Source organism: Scyliorhinus torazame, chromosome 6, assembly GCF_047496885.1.
Source record: "Scyliorhinus torazame isolate Kashiwa2021f chromosome 6, sScyTor2.1, whole genome shotgun sequence".
NCBI classification, from domain to species: domain Eukaryota; kingdom Metazoa; phylum Chordata; class Chondrichthyes; order Carcharhiniformes; family Scyliorhinidae; genus Scyliorhinus; species Scyliorhinus torazame.
Genome location: NC_092712.1, coordinates 179326113 through 179340162, shown reverse-complemented (window position 1 = coordinate 179340162; position 14050 = coordinate 179326113).

Genomic DNA, 14050 nt, shown 5'->3' with positions numbered 1-14050 from the left:
CACCAACCTCTTGCTGAAGAAATTCCTCCTCAACTCTGTTTTAAAGGATCGCCCCTTTAGTCTGAGATTGTGTCCTCTGGTTCTAGTTTTTCCGACAAGGGAAGCATCCTCTCTACATCCACTCTATCCAGGCCTTGCAGTATTCTATAAGTTTCAATAAGAACCCCCCCTCATCCTTCTAAACTCCAAGAGTACAGATCCAGAGTCCTCAACTATTCCTCATACAACAAGCTGTTCATTCCAGGGATCATTCTTGTGAACCTCCTCTGGACCCTTTCCAAAACCAACACATCTTCCCTTAGGTACGGGGCCCAAAACTGCTCACAATATTCCAAATGGGGTCTGAACAGAGCCTTATACAGCCTCAGAAGTACATCCCTGGCCTTGTATTCTCACCCTCTCAGCCTGAATGCTAACATTGCATTTACGAGATGTCCATATGATGCCCCAGGATCTTACATAGGCAGTGTTGGTGAAAGACATTCAACTTCTGCATGACCGCGACATTCCAGTTGCTTAAGTGACTCCTTTGCTGTTCTCCTCTGTATCTCGCTGAAATAGGTAGAGGCTGATGCCACTGTGCACATGTCGAGTCTTCATGGCCATGTTAATAGTGGTGGATTCCCAGAATGTGTGAAGCTGCTGGATGACTGATGCTGCTTGCTGATTATTGTGTTGCTGCAGGTCATGAAAGCATGAACGTTCTTTCAATATTTTCCATGAAGACTGATTCATTCTTAACCCATGATTTACCTGTGAACTGCTTTACATAAACAAATGATCAGCCAGAGAAGCTGATGAAGAAACTCGCAAGGATGTCGTGTTCAGAAAAGTGCTGCATTTTGTCTTTAATAGCTGGCCAAAACAGAATAGTGATGAGAAATTGCAGGAGTTTTTCACACATAGAAATGAACTCAATGTAAATCAAGACTATATCCTGTATGATTTAAGACTCATTATTCTGCCAAGGTTTAGAACGAGATTGTTAGAGGGACTTCATCAAGAACACACAGGGATAGCCCATAGGAAAGCATTAACAAGATACGCTTGTATACTTTTGTATCCAAAAAGCCTTGCCTCAGTATCCTGTTACTGCAGACATTGTACTCCTGATGTGATCTTCTCAAATGTTTGTCTGTCTATCACTGAGACGGCGGCTTCCGTGTCCAATTCCATTTCCAAGGAATGTCCAGTTACCTGAATGGTGATCGTAATGGGGGCAGCTTTGCATGCAGTTCAGCTGCATGGATTCGTCCATGGACTGTTCCAAGAGCAAGGTACAGGATCTGGATTGACGATTGCCTTTGGTGAAGCACAGGGCTGACCGTCCGCCCCATGGTTTCTGCTCCCTGTGACTTCTCCAGCTGCATGCCCCACATTGTCTATGGTCTTCCTCTACTGGTTCAGGGGACAGGTCCTGACTGGTCAACTTGACCCTCAAGCATCAGCCCTGAACTTGGCGGTATTCCGTCCAGGGTGGGATTCTGGCGGTTCTCATTTTAGGGGGTGACGTACAATGGGAGTGGGGGCGTCCCACACAATTAACTTCCATACCTTTCAGCTCCTGAACTCCCTTCTCTGCACTCTGTCTCGACAGAGAGATTTTAACGGCCTCCTTTAGGTCAAAGGTCGGCTAATTTCCTCAGCTGGATCAATTACTTGGTTACAGATTCCTCTGGGGTTCAACCATATTGAAACAGAACCATTGCAGCATGACTGACGGCTTGGGGTGGCAATAGTTCACCACCAGCATTACCAGCTCATCAAATGACTTTGAGTCGAGGGAGGCGGGGTACATTAGGCTTTTGATTGCATTGAAGGTGGGCACAGGCAGTTAACAGTATCATCCTCTTCTATGCTCGCATTGAACACATCCAGTCTCTCGACGAGAGGCATTTTGGAAGTAGTGCTTGTCCCAGTGGTACCTGTAGAGGTGGCCGTGCTTCCAATGATTAGCGGTGTCATCTATCGTTCCACTTCATCCTTGTCACCAGTTTTGAGGCCACAGAGGAGTCCTCAGGAGAGACATAAAGAAACTGTTTTTTTTGTTATTAAAGTAGCTATTTGCACGTTGTACTCAGATCCTAGTCGGGACTAATCTGCTCGACTCCCACTAGGCCCGAGCTTTTATACATAGTGTCCATTACTCTGCTGAGTGGGGAAGTTCATATTCAATGGAACTCACGAGGAGGCGAATTGGTCTGACCCTGTAGGTCTCGTGTGGGTTATAACAGTTGTGAAGTGTGTTTCAGAATGAGAAATTATTCAATTCTGGTTCCTTTCATTCCACAGTCAAACAGTAGAAAACCATGGAACAAATGTTCATTTCTTCGAAGTGGAAGGGAAAGAGGAGCTTGTTTTGATCAATAGCGAAGCAAATGGTTAAATGTTGAATCTGTGCTCTATACCACAAGTGCCAAAACTACTGAGGTGGAGAAGTTGGTTGACAATTTATGGGCTGCTGGGGGTGCTGGTATCAGATAATGATCCACAGTTTATATCAGAAGAATGTGAAATATTTCAAAGACAGAATGAGGTCAACCACGTTATAATACTACCACGTCATCCAGTATAGAACAGTGCTGCAGAAATAAAAGAGCACAGATCGTGGAGGGTTCTTTGCAGAAATATTTGCTTAGGGAAAAAAGGGGCACTAATTTCCATGTTTCTCTTTGGCACAGACCGGATAATTTTCCAGCTGCTCGGATCCTTGCTTTAACAAGTGCGTTGCTCTTGAACAGTGCCTTCTGTGTTTTGGACTAATGATAGCCCTACCAAACACTGCTCCACCAGCACCTGTGCAGGAACAACCCTGGTCACTGGGAGATGAGGCAGACTTTTGGATACTGACTGAGGAAGTGCAGTAATGGGTGAAATGTGGGAATGTTTTGAGTTGAATTCCCATTCCTTGTCCCTTTTGCCATCATCTCTCTCATGGACTAGATGCAGTTCCCTGTTCACAATCAGCTGGAGAACAGCTTTGTGCAAATAAGTAACATGGTGTAATGTCAAGGCTAAGGAATCTGGGGCGTCATTCTCCGCCGGCGGGAGTCTCCGTTTTGCCGGCGCCCGTGGGTTTCCCGACGGCGTGGGGCTGCCCCACAATGGGAAACCCCATTGACCGGCCGGTGTTACGGAGACTCCCGCCGGCCGGTCGGGGCAAAAATGTGGCGGGGCGGGTAGGAGAATTTCGCCCCTGCTGTTCTGTAGAATCAGTTCTGGAGAAAGGCCATATGGACTCAAAACGTTAACTCTGTTTCTCTCTCCACAGATGCTGCCAGACCTGCTGAGTTTAGCCAGCATTTTCTGTTTTTATTTTAGATTTCCAGCATCTGCAGTATTTTGCTTTTATTAATGAATCTGCATTCCTACTTAAAGCAACAGCAGGTTGACAACAGAGTCTTCACAGCTGTGATCAATTCATGCTTGCATAGAATCATTTGATTGCTGCAATTCACAGAGTTGGCAATCTGTCGAGCGGCAAAGACATCATTACAGTAATGTGGCATAAGAATTGGGATGAGTGGCAATGAGGGATGGCTAAAAGTGGAGGTAAGGAAGTGCATAGAAAGTAAATGGTGGATGCTCTTCAACTTAAGTGGGTTTGAGGAGTGTTATGTTGGCGTCTACTTAAGAAGACAGAGGGAAATTGGGCAGAGAGCGAGATGCACTACATTCTGCAGATGAACCTGCAATTGTGCCACTGTCACCTGAAAAAGGGTTTTCGGCTACAAAAGCAAAAGTCCTCTGGGACTCATGCTCTCAATAATCAGAACAGGGTTTGACCATTCAGCCAATCCAGTGTACAATAACAATTCATAATATCAGACAGAATTAGTGAATTTTCTTCTAAAAATAACAATAGTGTTGGAACCAAATTTTTGACCAGACTGTGCTTTGACTATTCCAGGAACAAAGCTTGTCTGAAAATTCCTCAATGTGACAACAATATCACTTGAAGTATTTCTCATTGAACGGGAATTCTGAAACCCAATTACAAAGCAAATTTAGAGAACAATGCGAGGAAATATAAAGTTCTGTGTATGTAATGTGAAGCAAGAGTCCAGTGAAAATCAGCACGTAGCTGTCTTTGACTGGCATTTAAACTAAACTTCTGTAAAAATAAGTATGCTGTTTCAAATTAATTAAATCTAGCACGATGTTCAGGAAAGTGGTCAGAACACTGATAAATCTCCAGAAGTAAATTATTAGTGTCTGTGTATATTGCAAATAAAGATAAAGCCTTGTATTTAAGCAGAGCTCTTTCAATATCAAAGGTAATAGATTGGGTAAACTTGTATTTATGCAAGTAAATGCATTTGGTCCTGAAAGGAATGTATTGATCTTCTTACCAAAAACATACACCAGCAAAGTTCCCAAATTGCAAAATAGATGCAACGATAGGACAGAAGGAACAAATTCAATACTATACAACAGTAGTACTGCTGAGAAGTGAGGAAGCGAACAGCTAGCAAGGAAAAAGTGGATCCATGAAAGCTCACAAAGAATGCTCCCTCCAAAGAAGATTAAAAAGGAGTTAATATAGAAGTTATTTGTGATCTAATAGGATAGATAATGTAGAGCTCATGGGACAAATTCCTTCCTTTTATCCCTCCTCTGAACATTACCCTTTTCCCAGCATAATCCCTTTATACACATGTCACACAAACCCAACCCAGACTCAGATCAGAACAGTTTACCAGTTCTGAATTTTACTCTCCTCCCAGATGGGTTCAGAGGAGAGGGGACCTGAAACATTGCAAGGATAGGATTTCCTCTGGGATCCTAGGATCCCACCCACCCCAAATTATTTACATTTTGTACTAGGGCGGGCTGGGCCTGAGAGGGGAAGTCCATCCTTGCCCCATTTAAGGCCTTTAAGTGGCCAGTTAATGGCCATTTAAGGGATTACTCCCATCCAGCCTCATTTCCTAGACTGGCAGGCAGATGATGGATTGGTGGGGTGGAAGCCAAAATTGTACTAAGTTCGATCTCGGATGGGAAGGAGGCCGAATAGGCGGCTCCATCAGGAGTCCCCTTCTGTCTGGGGAGCAGCTCACCTTAGGGCCTGGTGACTTCCAGAACTCCCTCCTCCTCGACCAATCCCCTAAGACTCCAATTGCCTCTCCTCACAATCCCCCAGGCCGTCCCTACCCACCTTCCCTCGTCCCACCCCGACCTCTGCCACTAACCTTTCCTCGGGTACCTGACACTTAGTTTTAGACAGCTCCCCCCAGTGCCTTTTCTGGCCACTGCAGTTCTGTTCCTGGAATGGCAGGAGAGCTGTCAGTCAGTTTGATTGGCTGGCAGCGCTCCCAAGGCAGGACTTCCTCCTAGTGATGGGTGAAGGTCCTGCCTTCTGCCAGTCAGTGCTCATTAGAGTGTGAAATGGTATTCACACTGCTGGAGTCATCGGGGAGGCGTTTCCCATCAACTCTTTGGGTGGTAGGGGTCAAGCACCCACCATCCTGAAACTTCTGGGCCAAAAGTTCAACCAATTACCAATTTCTCCGTGAGTATCACACTGGACTATTGCTCAGGGATTTTCAGTGTCTCCAAATTGAGCAGAGCTGAGTGCATTCTGCCACACATAATGGCCCTTTTCCTGACTACGCGTTAAATAAAAAAACTTAGGTAAGCGCCCAAAATATTTCTGGCTGTCTCTTTACAGATGTTTCAATCTGACGGGCAGGATTTGCAACCTTCAACGTACTGTTTCCATTCAGAGTTTTTGGCGAACATGTCTGCCAAGTAGAATCAAAATACAGTAGAAAAGAAAGAATATGCATTTATATAGCTCCGTTCATGACTTCAAGACACAGGAAGATCAATTAATGTTATTCTTTTTAAAAAATATTTTTTTAATTCTTTTTTACATTTTCTCCCAAATTTACACCCAACAATAAACAATAATCAGTAACGAATGTAATGTCAATCCCCATATCAATAACAATGATCCCATCCTCCCACCAAACCCCAGACATTGGCTCGCATGTTAACATAAACAAATGACAAAAAGGAATCAGGAATCACCCATAGTCACCATTAACACATACAGTCCCCCTCCCCCCAACCCTCCCAGCCCCCAACCCCCCTAAAGTTCGATGTGATCCAATTCTCAAAAGTGCACAATGAAGAACGTCCATGAATTGTAGAACCCCGCTATCCTTGCCCTCAGTTCAAATTTGACCTTTTCAAGCGTTAAGAATTCCAGCAGGTCCCCCCGCCACGCCAGGGCACAGGGTGGAGAGGTTAATCTCCACCCTAATACGATCCGCCTTCGGGCGATCAACGTGGCGAAGGCTACAACATCTATATCTGCGCCCGTTTCCACCCCAGGCTGGTCCGACACCCCGAATATGGCCTCCCGAGGGCCCGGGTCCGGTTTCACGGCACCACTTTAGAGATTACCCTAAACACCTCCTTCCAGTAATCCTCCAGCTTTGGACAGGACCAAAACATATGAACGTGGTTTGCGGGGCCTCCCCCGCAACGTTCACACACATCTTCTACCCCCTCAAAGAGCTGGCTCATCCTCGCCCTTGTAAGGTGCGCTCTGTACATCATCTTCAGCTCTATCAGCCCCAAACTCGCCCACATGGTGGAGGCGTTCACCCTCCGGAGTACCTCACACCAGAGCCCCTCCTCCATACCCTCTCCCAACTCTTCCTCCCACTTTGCCTTGATCCCTTCTAGTGGCGCCTTCTCTTCCTCCAAAATAGCCCCGTAAACCGCCGACACTACCCCCGTCTCCAGTCCCCCTGTCGTCAACACCTCCTCCAGCAATGTGGAAGCCTGTTCTTCTGGGAAGCTCTGTATCTCCTTTCTGGCAAAGTCCTGAACCTGCATGGATCTAAATATTTCCCCCAGCTCCAGCCCATACTTCGCTCCCACCTCCTTCAATCCCGCAAAATGACCCCCAAGAAATGAATCTTTTAGTGTTCTAATTCCTTTCTCCTCCCATCTCCGAAAATTTCCATCCCACTTCCCTGGCTCAAATCTATGGTCCCCCCGAATCGGCATTTCCCTTGACCCTGCCCCCAACCCGAAGTGCTGTCGAAACTGCCTCCAAAATCTCAACGAAGCTATTACGACCAGACTCCCTGAGTGATTTACTGTTATTTTTAAGTATATTTTTTGAAGTGCATCCTCATAATTTTGGAAACACTGCAGCCAGCTTGCACATAACAATTCTTGCAAATATTGCAGTAATGATCAACCAATCTCTTTCAGTGACATTGGTTGAGGGCCAAATATTTGTGAGGACATTGGGAGAACTTTTCAGTTTTTTTTTGAATTGTGCCATGGGATCTTTTACATCCACGTGAGAGAAACCCTTTAATCTCATCTGTGAGGCAGCACTGGAGTATCAGCCTGAACCATGTGTAGTTCTCTAGGGTGGGGCTTGTCATAATATCCACTCATGTATATAATGAGTTGCAGACAGGCAGTGATTGACACATAGGATGACCAGTAAGCATACAACACAACACAGCCAATCACCAGACAGGACACTACCACTATAAAGCCAGAGGGCACTAGGTTTCCCGCTCTCTTAGGACCCAGCTACTGAGACAGCCAGAGTCCACGAGCTGGCAAGCACAAATGCCATGCGGTTGCTAGTAAGTCTGGTCAGGCTACTACAAGGTCACTAGTCAGATCAGTATAGTGTCGATCCACAGCTGAATATGTACAGCAGTTCATCTAGTTGAATAAAACAGTGTTGGATCTTCTCCTGTGTTAGACGTCTGTTTCTAACTTCCCTGCATCGAGTGCAGTCCACATCGAACCAACCTCCCTAACACATCATGGTACCAAAGTGATATTGATCTTGACAGACCTACCTCGAGTGAATCAGCATCGACCAGCAAGCAGCCATCCAGCCTCCTCCGCAACTCGCATCTCCGGCAACCTCGGCGCCAACTGGAAAATCTTCAAGCAAAAGTTCCTCTTGTACATCGAGGCCTCCGACCTCGAGGCAGCATCGGATGCCAGGAAGATCGCGCTATTTCTCCCCACTGTGGGGGACCACGCCATCCATATCTACAATTCACTTATGTTCGCCGATGGCGAAGACAAAACGAAGTTCAAAACAGTCCTGCTGAAATTCGACAGCCACTGCGACATTGAGGTGAATGAGAGCTTTGAACGGTACGTTTTCCAGCAGAGGCTTCAGGGTAAGGATGAACCTTTTCAGTCCTTCTTGACCCATCTCCGCATCCTAGCGCAGCCATGTAACTATGACTCGACGGCTGATGCCATGATCCGGGATCAGATCGTTTTCGGGGTCGACTCCGACTCCCTGAGGCAGCAGCTCCTTAAAATCAAACAGTTGACCCTCTCTGTCGCTATCGAGACGTGTGTTGTCCATGAGCATGCCAAGAATCGTTACTCGCACACCAGGGTGGCAGAAACTGCAAAGCTGACCTCTCACGAGGCAGAAAGGGTGCAAGCCATTGCACAGATGCAGGAGAGGAGAGTGGCCGTTTCGCACGCTTTTCTCGGATCCCTGCACATGCGCGCCTTGACCGAGTGGACGACGATACCGAAAACCCGACTGCGCAGGTGCATACGTCGGCTGACCGCACTGCGCATGCGCAATGGCGCACGGATCGCGCTGACGTCAACGTCATGACGTGTCCCAATTGTGGCTCCGCCCATTTCAAGCGGCAATGTCTGGCAAGAGGACGCCGATGTCTCCGGTGTGGCAAGCTTGGCCACGACGCAGCCCTCTGCAGATCCGCTCCACCGCTCAGCAACCAGCGATCCCAGCTGCGGTGCAGAGGTATCCGCTCAATACAACAAGGCATGCCAGATTCTGATCCCGACAGCCCAACGGACCCTGATGCTGACTGCCTCAAGTCTCCATATCGGGTGGGCATCATAACCACACATGAGCTGGCCTCCACCACACCTGCGCAACGCCTCTCGATGATCAGTATGGATCCCGATGACGAGTGGTGTGCTGTCCTCACAGTTAACAAGGCTCGCATCCGATTTAAACTGGACACCGGCGCTTCTGCGAACCTCATCTCACAATTCGACCTCGACACCATCCGGGCCCGACCAAGCATTCTTCCATCGGCCTGCCAGCTCCTTGACTACAATGGCAATGCCATAGCTGCCAGTGGCTCCTGTCAACTAGGGGTATCCAACAAGGCGATCAAGGCAACGCTACGATTTGAAAGGGCTTTCCTGCTCGGTGCTCGCGCCTGCAAGCTCCTGAACCTGGTTCAGCGAGTCCACACCATGTGTTTTATCGCATCATGGAGCAGATGATGGAGGGCATCGAGGGGGTATGAGTATACGTGGACGACATGATCATCTGGTCCACAATGCCCCAGGAACACATCGCTCTTCTCAAGCAGGTCTTCCTGCGAATTCATGAACATGGTCTCCAGCTCAACAGGGCAAAGTGCTCATTTGGTCAATCTGATATAAAGTTTCTAGGCGACCACATCTCGCGGCAGGGTGTGTGGCCAGACGCCGACAAGGTCTTGCCGATCAATGCCATGAAGACCCCGGAGGACAAGAAGGTGGTCCTCCGCTTCCTAGGGATGGTCAACTTTCTCGGGAAATTCATTCCCAATATGGCATCCCACACCACGGCCCTCCGCCATCTGGTGAAGAAGTCAACGGAATTCCAGTGGCTGCCCACACATGAAGCGTAATGGTGTGAGCTGAAGGCAAAGCTCACCACAGCCCCAGTTCTAGCAATCTTCGACCCAACCAAGGAAACCAAGATATCAACTGATGCAAGCCAGGACGGCATTGGGGCGGTGCTCCTCCAGCGAGATGACTCCTCGTCCTGGGCTCCAGTGGCATATGCCTCCAGGGCCATGATGCCCACTGAGCAATGGTAAGTCCAGATCGAAAAGGAGTGTCTAGGTCTCCTGACAGGAATAGTCAAGTTTCATGACTACGTTTACGGCCTGCCAAAATTGACGGTGGAAACGGACCACAGGCCTCTAGTCCACATAATCCAGAAGGATTTAAATGACATGACACCTCGGTTACAGCGAAGTCTTCTTCGACTCCGCCGCTATGACTTCGAACTTGTCTTCACGCCAGGCAAAGAGCTGATCATTGCAGACTCCGAATCCTGGTCCATTACCACACCGTGTGAACAAGGTGACTTCATCTGCCACATAGAAGCGCAAGTGCAATTGTGTGCCACCAACCTTCCAGCCTCTGACGAATGGGTGGTCCAAATTCGTGAGGAAACGGCCAAGGATCCTTTACTGCAGCGTGTGATGCCGCACCTTACCCATGGCTGGCAGAAGGGACAATGTCCCCAATTCTTTAATGTTAAAGATGAGCTGACGGTTGTGGAGGGAACCCTTCTGAAACTCGACAGGATCGTTATTCCTCAAAGCATGCAGGCTATGGTGCTGGATCAACTCCATGAGGGTCACCTTGGAGTCGAGAAATGCTGACACAGAGCTCGGGAGGCGGTTTACTGGCCGGGCATTAACCAGGATATTGCCAACACGGTCCTCAACTGCCCCACCTGCCAGAAGTTTCAACCGGCTCAACCCAAGGAAACACTGCAACAGCACAAGATCGTGGCTTCTCCATGGTCCAAAGTAGGTGTAGGCCTTTTTCACGCCAAGGGGCATGACTACGTACTCCTGGTCGACTACTTCTCCAGTTACCCAGAAGTGGTGAAACTGTCCGACCTTGAAGGCGGTCATCAAAGCCTGCAAAGAAACGTTCGCCAGGCACGGGATACCGCTCACGTTAATGAGCGACAATGGTCCATGCTTTTACAGCCAAGAATGGTCAGATTTTGCACAGTCCTACAACTTCCGTCACGTTACCTCCAGTCCCCACTACCCGCAATCAAACAGGAAGGCCGAGAAAGGATCCATATTGTCAAGCGGTAGCTGTGCAAAGCTGCAGACTTAGGCTCCGACTTCAACCTGGCAATGCTGGCATACAGGGCAACCTCACTGTCCACTGGGCTGTCTCCAGCGCAGATGCTCATGAATCGCACTCTGAGGACCACAGTTCCAGCCATCCATATTCCAGACCTTGACCACCTCACGGTACTACAAAATGTGCAGCAGTCTCGGGCCCAACTGAAGGCCACATATGATTCTCATGCCATGGCTCCAGCCGATCATGTTCGCGTCCAGTTGTCTGAGGGCGGTTGGTCAGCTACAGCTGTTGTTGTCAAACAAGTTGCCTCAAGGTCTTTCATTGTTCGCATGGATGATGGCTCCCTGCTACGGCGCAACAGACGGGCATTGCGACGAGTTCCACGCCCACCACCTGACCGCAGTGATCCGCCGGCTATCATGCTTCCTCCGGACGTACCCTGCCATGAGGCCACCGATCTGCCAGCGATCCTGAGGGCTCACTCGACCACCGCAATGGCAATGATCCCACCTCTCCACGTGCAGGCGGCTCCTGATCCACCTCTGCGGCGATCAACAAGAATTTGTCGCCCGCCACAAAGACTGAATCTGTAGACTTAACTTTTGTAAATTTTTGTGACTGAATCCATCGACTTAACTCTTGTAAATATTGCTTAGTTTGCCATGTATCTGCACTATCGACACCTTCCCATGTATATACGTTTGTTCAATCACCGTTTGTATATAGTCAGGCATATATATATATATTTATATATATACACACCTCAGTATTTATTTAACTCAAAAAGAAAAGAGGGGGGAGATGTCATAATATCCACTCATGTATATAATGAGATGTAGACAGGCAGTGATTGACACATAGGATGACCAGTAAGCATACAACACAGCACAACCAATCACCAGACAGGCCACTACCACTATAAAGCCAGAGGGCACTAGGTTTCCCGCTCTCTCGGGACCCAGCTACTGAGGCAGTCAGAGTCCACGAGCTAGCAAGCACAAACACCATGCGGTAGCTAGTAAGTCTGGTCAGGCTACTACAAGGTCACTAGTCAGATCAGTATAGTGTCGACCCACAGCTGAATATGTACAGCAGTTCATCTAGTTGAATAAAACAGTGTTGGATCTTCTCCAGTGTTAGACATCTGGGGCGTCATTCTCCCACCCCCCGCCGGGTTGGAGAATCGCCGGGGATGCCGTGAATCCCGCCCCCGCCGGTTGCCAAAGTCTCCGGTACCGGATATTCGGCGGGGGCGGGAATCGGGCCGCGCCGGTTGGCGGGCCCCCACAGCTCGATTCTCCGGCCCGGATGGGCCGAAGTCCCGCCGATAAATTGCCTGTCCCGCCGGCGTGGATTAAACCACCTTTTGAACGGCGGGACAAGGCGGCGTGGGCGGGCTCCGGGGTCCTGGGACGATCTGGCCCCGGGGGGTGCCCCCACGGTGGCCTGGCCCGCGATTGGGGCCCACCGATCCGCGGGCAGGCCTGTGCCGTGGGGGCACTCTTTCCCTTCCGCCTCCGCCACTGTCTCCACCATGGTGGAGGCGGAAGAGACTCCCTCCACTGCGCATGCGTGGGAAACTGTCAGCGGCCGCTGACGCTCCCGCGCATGCGCCGCCCCGAGATGTCATTTCCGCGCCAGCTGGCGGGGCAACAAAGACCGTTCCCGCCAGCTGGCGGGGCGGAAATTCCTCCGGCGTCGGCCTAGCCCCTCAATGTTGGGGCTCGGCCCCCAAAGATGCAGAGCATTCCGCACCTTTGGGGCAGCGCGATCCCCGTCTGATTGGCGCCGTTTTGGGCGCCAGTCGGCGGACATCGCGCCGTATCGGGAGAATTTCACCCCTGTTTCTAACTTCCTTGCATCGAGTGCAGTCTACATCGAACTAACCTGCCTAACACATCAGGGCTTGACCCCACTGCCTTTGTATATCAGCACAAGAGTGCTACCAGTGAGATAATCAATGACTGTATGTGTGACCTAATTCAGTAATATTCAGTGGAGGTTGGTCATCCATTATAGCATTTAGTCATGCAGTGGAAAGTAATTATTCTGTTGTGGTTGTCTTGGTCATTATTTACTGGATAATACAATCCCCACTGCAAACCATTAATTCAAGAGTTATTTCAGTCCATGATTTGAAGCCATATATTGAAGCAGGGATTAATTTTTGAACAAAACGGTGTTATAGCTATCTCATTAAAACATACCTTTCATTTATCAGACAATTAAGCATAACTCTCTATTTGTGTTTTGCACAAAGGTTGGAGGTTATTTATATTGACTCTCACAGATTTATTAATGTACCTTTTAATATGGACTCTAATCTCACTGCAACACACAGCTGAGGGCCAAAGTATTTTTTTTTACATTCAAGTTTTAATAAATTGGACCCAGCAGTGAATATGCCAAATGATAACAGAAATAGTGCTATGAAAAGATGAAAGCTAAAGCTGACTAGCCTTAAAATGGAGATAGTGTTACCACTGACAGCCAGTGGGAATTCCCCAGGTGGGTTTAATTTCTTCTCACAGTGGAAGAAAGCTTTCCTGATCTAAGAGAAAATGGAAAAGATGTACAGGTGAAAATCACCGATGTGGGCTCATGGGCCACATTGTGTGAGTGCTAGATACCTTGCTGCATCAGATCTGAAGATCTTTTCTACTTACCTGGTATTATAGCCAAGATCATTTCTGGATAAATCATAAGTAGCTCTTTCAGGCAAGTCATCAGATCTGAGACCACTGTGCTTTAGACATAATGCCATTTCCAGTTTTTATGTCAATTCCAATCTCTTTATTCTCTCTTTTACTGTGATCAGAAATTGAATTTACTTGATGAAATCTCAGTGTTAACACAATCTCAGTTACAAGACTGGTGCGTTTTGGTTGTTTCATAATATGTCTTTTTAATGAGTGAAATTATCTGTTCTATTTTTACTTTCTAATGTTTTAATCTCATTATAATTGACATTTATAAAAAATGAAAATGCTATAAAGCTACAGGTTTTATCTTGCAGTATGGTAATAATTGTTAATTAAAGTAGGATTTCCAAATTCAGAAATTATTGTTATGGTATTAATATTTAATATTTTAATATATTAGAATATCTTACGACATGACGTATTCATATTGCATTCTTCTACTTGTTATTTTAATAGAGAAATTAACC